At 39.6% G+C, this 19,510-nt stretch overlaps 1 protein-coding gene across 2 annotated transcripts in view; it reads right to left on the bottom strand.

The window, feature by feature from the left end:
- The window catches only part of GJC2 (gap junction protein gamma 2), a 39,822-nt gene that overhangs the window by 15,536 nt on the left and 4,776 nt on the right, over window positions 1–19,510 (bottom strand). The gene's annotated exons all lie outside the window — the stretch shown is intronic.

Raw genomic sequence — 19,510 nt, 5'->3', positions numbered from 1 at the left:
TCATGGAATCACTGTGTTCCAGAGGGCATCTCTTCCAGCCATATCTGAAATTCAGCATGTAGCAGTAGCTGGAACATTGGATTTTGAGTTAGGAAGACTGTAACTGCCTCTCTTTGGGTTCTTCTCCAGGCTAACCAGTTCAGCTCCTGAATTTGGGCCTGGTAGAGTGAGTTAGTCCCCTTCCCATTCTGGATGTGCCCCATTTCTAATTGCCTTTCCTGAATTGTGACAACTGGAAGAGAACATCATACTTCAGAGGTAGCCCAAGCAGAGTCAAGGACCCCAGATTGCTCCACTCCATCCTTGCTACTCAACATCTAACTTAAGACTGTAAGCTTTATATGTTGGGATCACATTGATGACTGGGGTTGAAGTGTAAGGACATGGGTATTTGATGGACAAGGAGACCAGAGGGCAAACTCCAGATAGAAGGCTCCAGAATAGGACTGCCCTCCTTGATCTTACAGATTTTACAGATCTGAGATCCTTAATCTGAGAAGGCTCCTTCTAGCCCTCAAATCTCTCCTGCTTCCTTCCTGAAGTGTGAAACCCTTTGCTCAAGGACCCAGCCTTCTATTGCCCAGGTAGAGAGGAGAAACAGTGTGTCTGCTGAATTTGGAATAAGGAGACTTAGGTTCAAGCACTTGCTATTTAATTTGCTGTTTAAACCTCTCATTTTCTCTGAACCTCAGTTTCTTACTCTGTAAAATAAAGGAATTAGACTAGATCCTACTTTGGCTCCTTCCTGACTCGATGTTCTTTGTTTCAAGGACATTCTCTGTTTTCAGATCCTTTTTAACACTGATGATGTGGCATAACAAATAACACACTGGCCTTACAGTCAGAGAGAGACTTGGTTCAACTCTCATATGTGATATGTTACTAGCTATTGAATCCGGAACAAGCTGATTCATGCCTCTGAGCCTCAGTTTCTTCACCTGCAAAACGGGTATAACAATGCCTCACAGTTTTGTTATAAATCTCTATCAAGATAATATATGTTCTGTAAAGCACTTTATAAATCTCCAAATGATATGTAAAAGTGAGTTATTAATTTATCATCATCATCATTATTGTACATTTATAATATTCAATTCACTAAGCATCTATTAAGCACCTACTGTGAATCATGAACTACAGGCACTGCAGATAAAGCAAAAATTTTAAAAGTCTCAGCTCTTTAGGAGCTTACATCCTGATAGGAGAAGTGAGGAGGGAATGAAGAAAGAAGGGCTTTTGTTTCCTATTCTAAGCTGAGATGTTTGTTGGAAATCTTTGATAAAGATATGTTGCTTTTACTTCTGTGTCCATTGACTGTAGAATCAATCAATAAACATTTATTTTATTTTATTGTGGTTTTTGCTAGGCAATGGGGTTAAACATGCACAGGTCACACAGCTAGTAAGAATCAAGTGTCTGAGGATGGATTTGAACTGAGGTCTTCCTGACTCCAGGGCCAGTGCCCTATCCATTGTATCACCTAGCTGTTCCTTAATAAACATTTATTAAGTGCCTAATATATGCAAGGAACTGAGAATACAAAAAGGCAAATGATAGTCCCTACCTTCAAGGAGTTTAACAGTCTAACAGAGGAGATAACATACAAGCAAATAGATACAAAGCAAACTAGATAGAGGATGAATAGAAATACTTAATAGAGGGAAATCCCTGAGATTAAGAGTTGGGGAAGGCTTCCTCTAGAAGGAAGGATTTTAGCTGGGACTTAAAAGGAAGCCAGGTAGGTCATTAGGGGGAGATAAGGAGGGAGAATATTTCAAGCCTATTGGGACAGCCAGAGAAAAATACCTGTAATCTAGGGATGGAGTGTCTTCTTCATTGGATAGCCAGGAGGACAAGGGCTGAACAAAAGGTGCTCTGTGTGTGTGTGTGTGTGTGTGTGTGTGTGTGTGTGTATAAAGAAACATTATTGGCATCATAAGAAATTAAAGATGAGAAGGCTTCCCAGAAACATGGAAAAATTTATATGAAGTGATGTGGAAGAAGGGGACAATAACTGAAACAGTGTACTGAAATATATGGATAGAATTATGTAACTAAGGAATTATAGAGAAAAATTTAGAATAATACAAATATGACACAACTCTGTGTGAAGACCCCTCCCATACCAGGGAAGATGTGTTTATTGTACATTCAAGTCTCCCCTTCCTCCTTTGGACAATCTGAATTCTTAGGAAATGCTTCTTTTTGACAAGCTTGAATCTGCCATCTAAGTTCTGCCTTTATAATGCTAAACAAAACAAAGCTTATCCCTCTTTCATGTGACAGCCCTTGAAGAGACTGATCTTGTCCTCCCATGTTTTCTCTTCTAGGAGAAACAAGACTCATACACAAGAAAAGAAAAAACAACAGGAGAACAATACCAGTAGTGTGTAAGCCTGGTGCCAAAGTGTGGGTGGCACAGTGAGTAAGTACCCTCTGAGGAGGAAGGATTGTTGGGGGCTAGAGTGAACAGGGTGGGGACTTCCTGGAGGAGATGGGACTCGGGCTCTCAAGGATGGAGAGGATTAAGAACCTGGAGACAGAACCATCCTGGCTAGGGAAGAGTACATAATGAGGAAGAGGTAGAGCTAGAAAGATTATTCAGACTGGACTGTGAAGGACTCTGAAAGTCAGACTGAGGATTGCAAATTTTAGTCTGTGAGCAATGGGGAGCCATTGAAAGTTTCTGAGCAGAGTAATGATATACTCATAGTGGGAACAATATGATGATTATTTGGGCATCATTTGCAGGAGGGTTTAAAATGCTAGGGACTAGAATTAGTCCTTTTTGCAGTGAATTAGAGAAATGATGTGGTTCTTAAAAGGAATTGGGGCTTTGAAGAGGAAGACATAATTCCAAGCAAGAATTTCAGTAACTGACTCTGAAGAGGTTAGGGAAAGGAACTATTGCAATACTTCCTATCTATTCTTGCCACTTCCATATGCTCCACTCTCTCCAATTTGCCCTTCATGGACAAATCATCATCATCAACAACTGCCACAATAATAATAATAATAATAATAATAATATTATGTATACAAATATCTGGTCATCTCACTTGTCCTCCAAATTCCTTTCAGAGGCTCCTAATCTAGTTACTTATCTGGGACCATATTTTTTTTTTTTCCTATTCCCCTCTGAACCTCTATGTTCCAGCCATACTGAACACCTCTACCTCTCCAATATACTTTGTATTTTCTTATCGCCATGCCTTTACTCATAGTCTTCCCTATGTCTAGAATTCCCTCCCTTCCCTTTATCTGTTGAATGCCAACCCTTCCTTTAAATCCCAGCTCAAGAGTTGCCCCCACCCAAGTCTGCTTTATCCCCCTTGTCTTCAAGGACCTTACCTCTTTGTCTTCAGAAGCACTTGCCTTTCCTCTCTTATCATGTAATATTATAAATTACAATGTCCTATAATTAGACTTTCCTGTAGTTTTAATCCCTCCCCTGACTTACTGACCTTTCACTATTCACATGGACCATGAACTCCATGAGAACAGGGACTGAGTTTTGACTAGAGCTTTTTATCTCCCTCAACAATCTGCACACAGGAAGTGCCTACCCAATGAATAATGATGAATAAATGCATGAGAGAAAGGAGATAAAGATGACCATAACCAGCTTTTCTTCCTCATCCTTTGTCCTCTATAATTGGGCAAAGGTAAAGTCCTTACCATCTCTGCACAAAAGTGTTCACCACCCTCTTGCCCTGGCACAACCTCTCCAGCTATCTCAGCATATCATAGTGAAAAGCTCCCCAGATTTATCATCAGACTTTGAATTCATTGAGAGCAAGGATTGTTTTCTGCTTCTTTTTGTATTTCCAGCACTTAGCACAGTGCTTAGTACATAGTAGGTCTTCATATTTATTGACTGATTAACTGACCTGATATTAGGAGAATTGGATTGGAAGCCACATTTTGCCACTTTCTTCTATAGAAAGTTATCTTATCTCTTGGTTTCCTCATCTGATCTACAGTGTTGACTGACTATGCCTCTTAATTGGTTCTAGGCATTTTTAATAGTTTTTTATTTATTAATATTTCTTAATAATGAAATCTGAGTTTGGGGGAATGGTCATAGACCAACAAAAAATGAACAGAGAATATAGGACCTATAGGAGGATGGGTCCATAAATTTACAATTTGAAGAGGCCTTGGAGATCATTTAGTTCAAACCTCTCATTTTACTGAGGAAGCTTAAACTCAAGAGAAGGGAAGTGATCTGCCCATGATCATCCAGTAATTAGCAGTCATCATTAGGAACCTAGGTCCTCAGACTCCAAGTCAAATATTCTCCTCACTTCACCATCCTGCCTCCTCAAGAGGGTTATGAGATGCCAACTATAGACCTTCAACAACCTTTGCAATATCTTGCTTCTCATAAACACTATACGAAGGAGATAGTACAGTTATCATCACTTCCATTTTATAGCCAGGGGAAACTAAGTCCTAGAGAGGAAAAAGTTGACTGACTGGCAAGCATCAGAATCAATCTTCTTTCACTACACTAGGCAGTCATGGTACAGTTTTGTCTCTGAGTGAGAGAGAACATGGACTGCCAGTCTACTGACCTTTCAATCAGAAAGGTCTGATTTCAGATCTTACCTTACTAGCTCTGTGATCCTGATCAAGTCATTTGACTTCCCTAAGACTGTTTTCTGCCTTGGGAAAAGAGGGGGTCTCAAAGCTCCCTTATAACTCTAAACCTGTGATTGTTGAGTGAATGAGGAGTTGAGGACTTCTGAAAGTTTCTCCCTTTTTCATATTTTCCCCACTTCGAATCTTTTTTGCCTACAGTTTATGCTTAAACCATTCCCAAGGGTTTGGTTTAATATGACAGGACCTTATAACATTCATAATGATAATGCTTCAATTGATTACTACCAATTGCGCATCTAAAGATCTTTAAATGCAAAAGGGATCAAAGAGAAAGTTAAACCCTATCAAATTTAATGTAGTAGAGATAAAGAAAGGGTCTGCATCAGGGTTAAGAATGGAATAAGAAGCTGTGATGAGGCAAGCGTTTGTATATAAAAGATTTGGTCATGGTGAGTGGACTGTAAGTTCCATGGGAGCCAACAAGGCAGACAAAAAATAATCAATGCTTTATTAGACTATACTATTGGAAAGATAAGATCCATATTGGGCATGGGGACAGACCCACTGTCCTTTATCAGAAGCTGCTGAGTTCTGAGTGGTCTACTTTTAGGAAGGGCATTGACAAACAAGACTTCTTTCAAAGGAAGATAAACAGGATGGTCTCTATGCTAATGATTCTCAAATCTATTTAACCTTTCCTAACTTCCTTGATAACCTCAAATCTTGTATTTCCAATTGCCTTTCAGACATCTTGAACTGAAACTCGGTATGTCCAAAACTAAACTTTTCCCCTAAACCCTCTCCCTTTCCTACCTTTCCTATTACTGTAAAGAATACCACTGTTCTTCCATTCCCCCCAGGCTGGGGAGGGGGGAATAATCCTGGATTATTCCAGGATTAAACACAGGAATAATTCTGGATTTCCCTTTATTCCTCACTCGTCATATCCTGCTGATAAGACCTTCTGATTTCACCTGTGCAACATCACTCGAATATGCCCCCTTCTCTCCTCTGATACTATTATCACTCTCTTGCAGACTGTCATCTGTTATGTAGACTATTGTAGTGGCCTACTGGTGGGTTGACCTTTTCAAGTCTCTCCCCACTTCAATCCATTCTCCATTCTATCATCAAAGTGATAGAGAATTGTCTATTCCACTGGATGAAATTTAGGAATCATCTGCTCTTATCCCCTCCATTTTACAGATGGGGAAACTGAGGCCAAAAGAGAGGAAGGAACTTAACTAGCTCAGTGTCTAACAATGTTCTGGAGTTGTCTTCTTTCCCCTGATCTCATCAGGTCTCCAGATTCCTCCAATAATAGCAAAGTGTGAAAAGGACCTCAAGAACAGGCTAACCAGAGTTGAAAACTCACTTGCCTACAGGGGGTCTCAGAATCACAGATTTAGAGTTATAAGGAAGTTTTGAGGCTCCCCTCTTTTCCCAAGGCAGAAAACAGCCTTAGAGAAGTCAAATGACTTGATCAGGATCACACAGTTAGTAAGGTAAGATCTGAAATCAGACCTTTCTGATTGAAAGATCAGTAGACTGGCAGTCCATGTTCTCTCTCATTCAGAGACAAAACTGGACTATGACTACCTAGAGTAGTGAAAGAAGATTGATTCTGATGCTTACCAGTCAGGGCAATATGTTAGTCAACTTTTTCCTCTCCAGGACTTAGTTTCTCTGGCTATAAAATGGAAGTGATGATAACTGTACTATCTCCTTTGTATAAGTGCTTATGAGAAGTAAATACTTAACCAGGATGTGATGGGGCCAGCTCTAACCAGCTTGAGAGATATCTTGTTAATTTTTCCATTTAAGCACTTACACTTCAGACAATTGTAGTTGCTACAAATCCGGATCAATTTATTGTTTTGTTGATTGTCTAGACTTAAAGTATTAATAAGGCAATTAAATTGAAATTTCTCTTCCCCTCCAAAGACTGGTTCATTTCTTAAATATTTACTAACACACTCCAGAGTTGCTCTATAAACAAGACTTGGGTTAAGCAGGTCTAAATTAATTATCTATCACAAGACTAGAGCCCTGATGAGTGGAGGTTAATGATAATTAATAGTAATAGTCGTTTTAGAGTGCTTTAAAATTTGTAAAGTGTTTTACATTGGTTATTTATTTGAAATTCACAACCCACTATTTATAAACTTCAAAGAGCTATAGAAAATGGAAGTTATTCTTAAGAAAGTTAGAAGTTGAGTCAGGAAGAATTAGTACTTGAATTGGGGAAGAGAGAAATCCTCTATCTCACCCCTTCCATACATCATTATATGCTATTCATTCACTGTGCCCACAGAATATCTACCGTTTTCTGAGTTGGGTCCTAGAGGATCATGATGCCTTCTCCCAAACTCCACTCCACCTTCCTGTCACTACATTCTTTCCTTTATGGCTCTCTTTGTCTCTTATTCTAAAAAACAAACATCTTTCTAACTGGGTGTGGGCTGTAGTTTGGAGGGAGAGGGGAGAGTGAGCCAATGCTTTTTTTGGGGGGGGAGGCAGAAAACCCCAGCTGCAGGCAGGGGAATGGGAGTCCAGTGACCCCCCATTTTATGAGCTCCCCTCTTCCTGTTGGGGACAATAGCAGAGCTGGGGACCCTGCCCAGGTATTTCCTCCTTGCCTCCCCCCACCTACCTAACCCCCTCCTGGCCCTGCCAAGCCTTATAGCACCATTTCCTTCCAATAGTTTCTATACACAGACATAGACATAGACACACGCCCTATTCCAGGAGAGTTAGCTTCCTCCTGCTAGACAGACTCTGATGAAAAGAAGGGACAGGATATGTATGGGGGAGGATGGGTGAAGCAGGGATTTGAATCACAGAGAAGGTTCAACCAGCCTGTGTTGGCATTGAAGCTCTTTGGGGATTGGCTGCCCATCCCCTTACTGAGCCCTCATCCCCTACCTCCATCCCCTCCCTGATTCCCCCCCCCATCCCTTCTCTGAGCTTTCGGGTCCCTCCAAGAGCCTGCAATCTCTGCAATTGAGCCAGTAAATCCCTAAAGGTGGCAAGTTGTATCTTTTTTACTCTAAAAAAATGGAGATTTCCATTTTACAAAAAAAGAAAGTAAGTCTCAGAGGGAGTGATTTGCCCAAGATCACTCAGGAAGCTAACAACAGAGCTTCCTAGTATGTTGAGAGGCAGCTGTTGACACAGGGAGAGAGAGACTGGCCTGAAATTAGGGAGATCTGATCCATACTAGCTATGTGACTGTCATGATGTCACTTTCTTGAAGTCATGGTCTCCTTGAAGACAAAGGACTTCTTATCATTATTATTGTTGTATAACGGGGCAAGTCATTCAATCTCTCTAGCCATTCAGCTCTCCGACCTTTGTTCAGAAGCTCATGCGTTAGGTACGCTGACCTCAGAGAAATCTGAAGTTGTCTGTACAAGTAGTACAAGTTCTGCTAGGTAAGGAGAAGGAAGTTTATGGTCAACTCAACTCCCTCTGTCCGTGAGGCACTACATCTGAAGGATCCGGAAGTATGGAGAATATATGAGGATGGGGGGCAGGGAGAGAGTTGGCTATTGCATCTTCTGGATCATCCATCAAAGCACCAAGAGCTCTCAATCTGACTTGCTGCACTCCCCCATTGGAAACTCTCATCCTTATTAGGCTTATCTCAGTTAAAGATGGAGAAAGGTCTGACAATTAAATTCGACCAATATGTATTAAAGACTTAATTTGCTACAACCCTGGACATAAAAAGACCAAAAATAGTAAGTCAATAATTGACTGGGATGATAAAATCTGACCTGAATGTGAATGACTGCTACCTAACCCTCCCTCTATAGATATTTTAAAATGATAGCTAGCATTTCTATAGTATTTTAATATTTACAAAAACATTTTACATGTTATCTCATTTGATCCTCATAACAACCCTGCTATTATTAACCACATCTTACAGATGAAGAAATTAAAATAGGTTGAAGACAAGTAACTTGCCCACAGTCACATAGCTGAAGATCTCTGAGGTAGAATTTGAACTCAGGTCTTCTTCCTCTAGGTCCAAGCCTCTATCTACTATGCCAAAAGGAGACCCCTTATACTTCTCTGCCTTTTCATGTCCTAATATCTTTCTTGGTTCTCCTAGCTCCATCATTTATCTACACACCTATCTCCAATGATATTTGATTATTCAGCTTTGGAGCTATGCTTCCTTTTGACTCTGGGAGTCAGTGAGAGGGGATGGACAATCCTACTAGTTCTTCCATAGGGGGAGGAACTCCCTCTCTTGGCCACTAGAAGAATAATTTGCTATGTCAGCTCAGAGATCTTGCCTGGTCCTGAGACCAATGGACCTTGATTGATTCAATGAGAAGAAAGGAGCCTTTATGGAAGAGGCTGACAGATGGGGCACCTGGTTCCTTGTACTGAACTTCATGAGGGGCCTTTGGATAGGGAGCTCAATCTCTCTGGGTTTCCTGGCACCCCCACTCCATCATGTAATATTGAGCATAATAATCATCTGTTTAGCTATCACACACACACACACACACACACACACACACACACACACACACACAAACTATAAGTTCCCACAAAGCAAAAGCTGCATTTTCCCTAAGCCTTGCATCTTCCCAAAGATCACAGGGTCTGAACACAATAAATGCTTAACAAATAGGTAAGGAAAAGGTATAGCTAGGTGGTGCAGTGGATAGAGCACCAGCCCTGGAGTCAGGAGTACCTGGGTTTAAATCCTGCCTCAGACACTTCATAATTACCTAGATGTGTGACCTTGGGTAAGTCACTTAACCCCACTGCCTTGTAAAAACTAAAAAAAAATGTAAGAAGAAAAGAAGGGAAAGAAGGCGAAAGGGAAGGAGAGAAAGAAGGAAAAAAGGAAGGAAAGAGGGAAAGAAGAAATAAAAGAAAAGGAGAAAAGGTAGGAGGAAAGGAAGGAAAAAAATCAGGAATCCTCTTTCATTAGAAAAATGGAAAGATGTACTTTTCTCCTTCCTTCAACCCATCAAGATGGGGAGAGGTAAAATCTGGCTAGATAACCTTGACCTGAGAGGCTTTATCTCTCCAGGAAGCCTCTTACAGAGTCAGAGCTTCAAGGCTCTTAGCAACTCCCATCCTGATTCTTTCTCTTTTCCTGACCCTCCCCAGGGGGTTCTTCAGGGTATAGATGCCCCACCCTTAGGTTTCTCTACCTTAGGGAACATGTCTTTGGCTCTTGGGGAAAGAGTTAAATTTAATCTTTGCTTGGGGTTAGGGTCAAGTCTGTGATCAAGGTCACAGCTTCCTTCCCTCAACTGATTGAAATGTGTTCTTATATTTCCTTTCTTCCTGTTTGGACTCCTGGGTTTTCCTTTACCACATTGCTTTCTAAGCCCAGAACTTTAGGATGTCCCTTGAAGAAGATAAAGAGAGTGTAGACCCTTATCTTCCTATAGTTCCCTATCTCATTACATCATGATGACATTTTAGATGTATAGACTTGTAGCTTCACAGAACTATAGAAAACAGGTTTTCCCCAGAAAACCAGTGGAATTTTGATCCTAGCTACACCATGGCCAGAGAATACTGGAGTCAATTAGTCTTAAGTCACATCAACTGATTGTTAAATTTTCAATGTGAGCATTTACACCCCTGACATCTGCAAATGCTACAAATCAGACCTTGATTTAGTATTTGGTTGAACGTCCAGACTAAAGAAAACAATGTTAATTACATAGATTAAAATTAAAAATGAGTCATATGTTCTTTTTTTTAAAGAGAGAACTGGTTTTTAAATGTTTACCAAGCTGTCCCCAATCCACAGCAGAATGGCAAAGTAAGTGGCTATCTGAATGTACAATTATGAATCATGCTTTGTTGGATCAAAGTTTAATGATGTCTTGGGGGCAGCTTTTCTTTATGTTTTCAGTGTTCTAAATGAATTACCTCATTTGATCCTCACAGAGTGGGGAGTACAAGTGACAAATGTTAAACTCATTTTAGATATGAGGAAATTGAGGCTCCAATTCTGCTCTAAAAGCAGAATTGAGATACTCAAGGTCAAAGAGCCAGAAGTGGCAAAGTCTCAAAATCTTTAGGCTTTGATTGATTGCAAGTCCCTCTTCACTCTTCTCTGTCCTTCCAAATTCTACTTATTCAAGGCTCAGCTCAAATCAATTCCCATTAATGGCTCCTTCTTCAGCCTTCTCTGTCTTTCTAAAGTGTACTCATCATTCAAAATTCAGACCACACCAGTTCGCACTGTCAGATCCTTCCTTGCTCTTGTCCTCTGCTTTTCTGAATTCTACTCATCATTTGAGTCATAGTCAATTCTGGTCCACATTGATGGCTCTCTCTCCTTTAAGCTTCTGAAATTCTAACCCCATTTTCTCTTCCCCCTGGGGTCTTCACTCTTCTGCAATCCCCCCAATTACTTGCTGGAGTCAACACACACACACACACACACACACACTTGCAACTGGCTGATGGATTGATCTGCGCCTTTTTTCTAAGATGCCCTTAATAGCAACTGCCCTGGAGTCAGGGTGACCTGAGTTCATATTTGACCTCAGACACTTAATTACCTAGCTGTGTGATCTTGGGCAAGTCACTTAACTTGTAAGTCATTGCCTTGCAAAAACCAAAAAAAAAAATTTAGTGAGGTACAGTAAGAAGAGGTTAGGAAAGGACCCTGTCTTAATTTTGATGCCTGTATAAGATGCGTGGTCTAGAAAATGTCTTTTAATCTCTCTGACCATCAGTTTCTTCATCTTTAAAATGGGATCAATAATTTGGAACATTCAGTGGTCTCCTTTTGCTTCCAGATGAAAATACAATCTTCCCGTTAACATTTAAAGCCCTTAATGATCTGACTCTTGCCTCCCTTTCCAGGTTGTTTGTTTTTCATTTAGTTTTTCATCTTGGTTCCAGCAAGCAGGAAGCATGTAATAAATGCTCATTGGATTGAAATTGAAATGTGCCATCTGTCCAGAAGCCTTTCTTGATTTTTCTGGTTGTAAGTTCTTCTCACTCTTCACTTTCATGTGTCAAACCTCCCAAAGAAAATGTGAGGTCTCAAAGGCAGGGCCTAGGATTTGTTTATTTATTCCTTTGTATCCCTTCCACTTTGTAGAGGAGAGAGTTCTAGGTCTGGAATCCAAAAGTTCCATGTTCAAGTTATATCTCAGAAGCTTTCTGGCTTGGTGATGGTGGGCATCCCTTTAGTGTCTCTGCCTTGAGTTTCTCACCTATACATGAGGGAGCTGGTGGTTCCAACTCCAAATGTACCATTTTACCAGTTCTGATTCAGTAATATTGTCAGACTATAGTTGGGTTGCTGGTTTGGAAACTCAAGGTGGTAGAAAGAGTACTGAACCAGTAGTCAAAAGACCTGACTTTGAATCCTAGTCTCTCCTCTGACACCAGTTACAAGACATTTTCCCTAGTTGGATTCCCTTTGTAAACCATTCAGATTGGTTTAGATTTTCTAGTGACTTTTCAGCCCCTAGCATTTTATAATTCCAGTTCTCTATTACTAATTTGCTAGTTATTGTCCTTCCCAAGGCCTTAGTTTCTCATATGTGAAATGAGTCAATCTGTGATCTCTAATATCTTTTCAATATGAAGTCCCAGTATCCTGTCAATAGACTTGAATGAATCAAACTGAAGTGAAATTAGTTATGTTGAAATTGAATAGGATTCTGAATTGGACTCAGAGGGAGCTGGATGCCCCCTTATGCATCTCCAACTCAACACATCCAAAATGGAACTCATTATCTTCTCTAGCCATACCCCTTCCTTGACTTCTCTGTATTTGTTAAGGCTACCACCATTCTCCCAGTTACCCAGTTTAGTCCTTACCTCATATTAGTCATGTTTGATCCTCTCTTTTCCACTCCCCTCTCATAGCCAACTATTTGCCAAGAATCATTTCTACCCTCACAAATTCATCCCATTTGAACCTTTTTCTCCATTCATACAATCTCCAGGCCTTTGTAGGCTCTTATCATCTTTTATCTACACTATTGTCTTCCTGTTTGTTTCTCTTTTCCAATTCATTATGCTTATAAGTTATCAAAAGAATCTTCCGAAGATACAGGTCAATACCTACATTTCTTCTATGTTTGTGTGTGCTATTTAATATTTCAATTAGGTTTCCTATATTCCATTTATATTTCATATATATGTATTTGTGAATACATAAATATAAATCAATAGATGCATATTGTTTCCACCTATAAGATATAGAGGAAGTTCCTCTCTAGCAAAGATTTCATTTTTTCTATTTATAACCCCAACCCTTAACACAAGGGCTTGGGACTGAGTAGGAATTAAATTTTTTGGATTGATTGATTATTCTCTCACTCTCAGAATCTTTATCTTCCTACAAGGCTGTCTCAGTTCCTTCTTTTTGTTTTTTTTGCAAGGCAAATAGGGTTAAGTGGCTTGCCCAAGGTCACACAGCTAGGTAATTATTGTGTCTGAGACCGGATTTGAACCCAGATACTCCTGACTCCAGGGCCGATGCTTTATCCACTGAGCCACCTAGCCACCCCTCGGTTCCTTTTTGAAGACATCTTTGATCTGTCCTATTGTTAGTGTTTTCCTTTCCTCAATTTTCATTGTTCCATGCCTAATTTTGTTCATGTTGCACCCCCCCCCCCAAGAAGACTACTTTGTTGTGTCTCTGAGTCTCCAGTGCACAAGGTGGACTTGATAAATGTTTATTGTGGTTATTCAACTATTTCCCAAAGTATTGAATGACCTGGTCATTATGATGACCACAGATGTGGGATCTTTGAAGAACATGTGGAATGGAAGATGTGTTGCAGAACTGGGGAGGAGGAAATTTTACCAACCTTTTCTTTTTTTTTAAAGAAAGTAGTCTTACAATATTATAAGCAAATTAGGAGACTAGTTTACCTGTCAGATCTATGGAAAGGGGAGCAGTTTATGACCAAGGAAGAGATGGAGAACATCACTAAAAACAAACTAGATGATTTTGATTACATTAAATTAAAAAACTTTTGCACAAACAAAACCACTATAACTAAGATCAAAAGAAATGTAGTAAATTGGGAAACAATTTTTACAACTAATATTTCTGCCAAAGGACCATTTCTAAAATATATTAGAGAACTGAGTCAAATTTATAAAAAAAAAAAAAGCCATTCCCCAATTGACAAATGGACAAAGGATATGCAGAGACAATTTACAGATGAGGAAATCAAAGTGATCCATGGTCATATGAAATATTGCTCTAAATCTTTACTGATTAGAGAAATGCAAATTAAAGTATCTCTGAGGTACCATTTCACACCTCTCAGATTGGTCAATATGATCAGAAAGGACAATGATCAATGTTGGAAGGGATGTGGGAAATCTGGGACACTAATGCATTATTGATGGAGCTGCGAACTCATCCAACCTTTCTGGAGAGCAATTTGGAATTATGCCCAAAGGGCAATAAAAATGTGCATACCCTTTGATCTAACAATACCACTACTGGGTCTATACCCTGAAAAGATCATGAAAAGGTGTAAAAACATCACTAATACAAAAATTTTTATAGCAGCTCTGTTTGTGGTGGCAAAGAATTGGAAACTGAGTGAATGTTCATCAATTGGAGAATGGCTGAACAAATTGTGATATATGTATGTCATGGAACACTATTGTTCTATTAGAAACCAGGAGGGATGGGAATTCAGAGAAGCCTGCAAGGATTTTCATGAACTGATGCTGAGTAAGATGAGCAGAACCAGAAGAACACTGTACATCCTAACAACAACATGGGGTTGATGATTAGTCTTAATGGACTTGCCCACTTCATCAGTACAACAATCAGGGACAATTTTAGGGTATCTGTGATGGAGAATACCATCTGTATCCAAGGAAAGGATTGTGGAGTTTAAACAAAAACCAAATACTATTACCTTTAATTTTTTTAAAAAAGGTATCCTATTATGTAATTTTACTATTTCATATTTTATTTTTTCCTTAAGGATTTGATTTCTCTCTCAACACATTCAATTTTGATCAATGTATAGCATAGAAACAATGCAAAGACTATCAGACTGCCTTCTGTGGGGGGGTGGGGGGAGGGAAGCAAGATTGGGAGGAAAATTGTAAAATTCAAAAAAATTTTTTAAATGCTCTAAAAAAGGAAAAAGAAAGTAGTTTTTAAAATTTAGGCCAATGAGTTTAACTTTGATTCTTCCTAGAACAGGAAGTAGTGATCCCTAAGTCCTAGGGATTCATCAAGACCCAGTATGATGGATTAGTTTCATTTTCTTTCTTCATAGGATCACTATATTGGTAACTCTAGGGTCTGTTGTGTATTTTGTTAATGCTTATTTGTTTCAGTTTGACTCTGTGACTACATTTGAGTTTTGGGGGTTTTTTAAGCAGAAATACTGGAATGGTTTGCCATTTCCTCCTTTAACTCATTTTACAGCTGAGGAAACTGAGGTAGGGTTAAATGACTTGCCCAGGGATTTGAACTCATGAAGATGAACCTTTCTGACTCCAAGCCTGGTGCCATATGTATTGCACCACCTAGCTGTCTATGCTGTAAACAGTTTGCCTAAATTTCAGTAAAGCATTTGATGAGGTTTTTCTCCACTACATCTCTTGAATCCAACCTTTTCCCCACTCACATAGACCCTTAACATCCCTGTCTGGACTATTGCAGTTGTCTCTTCCTTGTTTTGCATGTTTCAAGTCTTTTCCCACTCCAGTCTCTATACGGCTGCCAAAGTGATCGTTTTAATGTAAATCGATGGTGCTATTTACCACTCCGCAAATTCCAATGGTTCCCTATGGCTTCAAGGATAAAATAGAACTTCCTGCTTGACTTTTAAAGCTTTTCACAACCTGGCCCCAACCTATCATCATTTCCCTTCCATCACTCTTAAACCCAACAAATTTGAAGGACAAGCAACAACAAAATTTGGAATTATGTTTAACATATTAAATATGTAAATCTATATCAGATTGCTTACTGTTTTGGACAGGAGGGAGGGAAGAGAAGGAGGGAGAAATTTCACAAACATGAATATTGAGTGGTGGCTAGGTGGTGCAGTGGATAGAGCACCAGCCCTGGAGTCAGGAGGATTTGAGTTAAAATCTGTCCTCAGACACTTAATAATTACCTAGCTGTGTGGCCTTGGGCAAGCCACTTAACCCCATTGCCTTGCAAAAAAACCTAAAAAAATAAAAAAAATAATAACCACAAAAATGAATATTGAAAATTATCTTATATGTAATTGAAAAAATAAAATATATTAATATTAAAAAACAGGAAAACAAAGAGATGATAGGGTACCACCCTTCCTTTTCTACCACAGTAGGGTACAATGAATGAATGGGGCATCCTTCTGTATTGTGTGATTAATGTGTTGATTAATTTTGACTTGCTTCCCTACCAGTCCCATTATTTTTTTTAAGTTTAAGTTTAAGTCTGTTGGGGAGAAGTATATTGGGAAATGCAGCTGATTTGAAAACAACAAATTAATTTTAAAATATTGACTTGGAAGGAGTCAAGTAGAGTGACTTTGGGATCCTTCCTTGATCTTAGACTGGTTAACATTTTTATCAGTGATGTGGCTGAAGTTATAGATAGCATTGTTACCATTCATTGCCAATGACATCAATCTGGGAGAGATAGCTAACACTCTGGATGGCAGAGTCAAGATCTCAAAAGATCTCAGCAGATGAGAACAATGACTCAACTCTAACATAAAATGCTAGAGAAATCAAGTTTTTAAAAAATGAATTTCATATTTTCAACATGGGTGGCTAGCCAGTGGTTCCTGTGGAAAAAAAATTGGGGGATTTTAGATTTCAAGGTCAGTTTGAGTCAGTTGTGCCTTCATGGGGACCTCAGAAGCTATTGTGATGTCTCTTTATCAAGGGAGAATGAGGAAGGTGACTGGTAGGTCCATCCCAAGAACAGTAATCCATATTACCTTTAATTTGGAAAAAAAGATATCTTATTGCCTGATCTTTCTATCTCTTATACTTTATGTTTTTTCCTTAAGGAAATGATTTCTCTTTCATCACATTCAATTTGGATTAATGTATACTATGGAAACAATGTAAAGGCTGACAAATTGTCTTCTGTGGTGGCAGGGGGGAGGAAAGTAAGATTAGGGGAAAAATTGTAAAACTCAAAATAAATAAAATCTTTATAATTAAAAAAAAAGTGGTCCAGGGTGATGGATTGGCCAGAGAGTGTACCAGATACGGGTGAGTTAGATCAAATAAGGATGGCTAGCCTTGAGAAGAGAAGACTTTGAGGTAGACATGATGGGTGATATTGTTGACATTTTACAGATGAGGATCTGAGGTTCAGAGAAGTTAAGGAATTTGTTCTTGGTTGCACAACTTATAAGAATCAAGGTTTTAAACTTCCATCTCTCTTGATTCCATTATTTCATGATGTCTCTGTAACAGGACTAACAGGTTTCTAGTTTCCCTTCCAATAGTTATGTTCTGTGAGGCCTTTAACTCAATTTGAGGAAGACTGATCACCCACCAGAATGCTGGAGATTGAGAATTAGAGGATCCTGGGAATAAGGCTTAATGTTCCTATTCAGAAAGGGAATAGGCAGGCTACCTTGCATTCTGGGGACACTTCTACCCAGGAGCCCACCAATCTCATTTAGTCCTCTTTCCTCTACCCAGGGCCCCTGAATCTCTGGAAAAGCTTGAAAGGAAGTGGCTGACATCTGAATGTTCTATTCCTGATTGTGTCTGACCTCACGTGGCTCCTGGTTTACAGTTACCACATAATGTTGTATAGTATGGTTCTTTTTGCTTGTTTCTTGGCTCCCTAATAGACTGTGGACTTCCCAAGGCAAACCTGGTAATTCAATTCATGCCTTCTGTTGGTTCTTTTTTTCTTTTAGGTTTTTTTTGTTTTTTTGTTTTTTGCAAGGCAGTGGGGTTAAGTGCCTTGCTCAAGATCATAAATGTCTGAGATCGGATGTGAACTCAAGTTTTCTTGACTCTATGGTCCATAAAATGGTAATAAGAATGCTCACATTGTTTCTCTCAGATTTGTACCCAGCTCAGGCAGCTGGTTGGTGCTGTGGATAGAATATTTGGATTCAGGAGGACCTGAGTTCATATCCAGTCACAGACACTAGCCTTGGGCAAATCATTTAACTTCTGCCTGCCTCATTCTTCAATTGTAAAAATGAGTACATAAGAACAGCATCTGCCTCCCAGAGTTCTTTTGAAGATTAAACAAGACATATAGAAAATGTTTAACATGGTGTCTGGGACATAATAGGCTCTTAATAAACGCTCCTTCCCTTCTCCCTTACCATATATAGCTGAAACTTTATAAAGCATTTTACTTACAATTGATCAATCAACAAGCATTTATTTAGTGCTTACTACTACCAGTTAGGATTATATATAGCACTATAAGATTTGGCTTTACAAAAATTATCTCTTTTGATCTTCTTAACAACCCTGTGAGGTGGTGATCAGTAGAGAAATCTCTCTCTCTATCTCTCTCCCCTTGTCTGTCTCCCTGTCTCTCTGTCTCTCTCTGTCTCTGTCTATTTCTCTGTCTCTCTCTCTGTCTCTGTCTCTCTCTGTCTCTCTGTCTCTGTCTCTCTCTGTCTCTGTCTGTCTATTTCTCTCTCTCTCTCTCTCTCTCTCTCTCTCTCTCTGTATCTCTCCTCCTCTCTCCTTTCTCAGTCTCTGTCTCTCCTTTCTCTCCTCTCTCTCTTCTCCCTCTGTCTGTCTGTCTGTCTGTGTCTCTAATTTGATGTTTAGAGACCTGATGTCAGAGCCAGGGGAGCAGCTGATGCCTGTGAGAAGAGGGAAGACAAGGACATAGAGTGGGAGGGAGAGTTAAATCCTTCCATCTGGCTCCCCAAATTGTTTCCAAACATTAGAACTAAAGGTCCAGACCAAGGATCCCTTTTTCCTCTCTCAGGAAGTCTGGAGAATAGCATTTTCCCTCTGCCCTAGTTTTCAATTGTTTGTGTCTTGTTATTAAGTCCCAACACTGAATTTGGAGGCAGGAGACCTGGGTTCAAATCTTAACAGATTCTTTATAGTCGTTATCTAGAGCATATCCATGTCTTTAGACCACAGTTTACTCATGAGATTGGATGATTTCTAAGGTCCTACACTGTTCTTAAATCCTCTGATAATATGCTCTGTGTATACATCCACAATACAGAAATCTAATATCACTCCGACAGTCATCTTTCACCCTCCCTCCTAAACTTAATTTTCATGTTCATGACAACCTCCAGTTTTTCTGCCCTTCTCTGCTTATATAGTCCATCACATCATCTGTCCTCACTTTCCATTCTCAATCTTGACTCTCAGCTTTATGCTGTTTTCTATCCTAAAATCCTGGTGGCACAGTATATAGAGCACTGGTCCTGGAGTCAGGAGGATGGGAGTTCGAATCTGGCCTCAGACACTTGACTCTTAACTAGCTGCATGACCTGGTGCAGGTCACTTAACCCTGATTGCCTGGTATCCAGTACTATCTCCAGTCCTCCTGATTCGTATCTGGCTACTAGACCCAGATGGCTTTGGAGGAGAAAGTGAGACTGGTGACTTAGTACAGCTCCCCTCACTAAAATTCAGTTCATGTGCTTGTCATGGCATCACCTCCCTGATGTCATGGTCTTCTTCAAAAATGAAGGACGGGGCAGCTAGGTGGTACAGTGAATAGAGCACCAGTTCTGGGGTCAGGAGGACCTCAGTTCAAATACAACCTCAGACATTTACTAATTATCTGTGTGATCTTGGACAAATCACTTAACCCCATTGCCTTGCAAAAAAAAAAAGAGAGAGAAAGAAAGAAAAGAAAATGAAGGACAAAAAAACCCATCCAAATCCCAATCTTCCTTTTCCATTCCTACTTGAGAACTACTTTTTTTTAAAAAAAAAAATCATCTTT

Source organism: Macrotis lagotis, chromosome 8 (assembly GCF_037893015.1).
Source record: "Macrotis lagotis isolate mMagLag1 chromosome 8, bilby.v1.9.chrom.fasta, whole genome shotgun sequence".
Lineage (NCBI taxonomy): Eukaryota > Metazoa > Chordata > Mammalia > Peramelemorphia > Peramelidae > Macrotis > Macrotis lagotis.
This window is presented reverse-complemented; position numbering and strand designations above follow the sequence as displayed.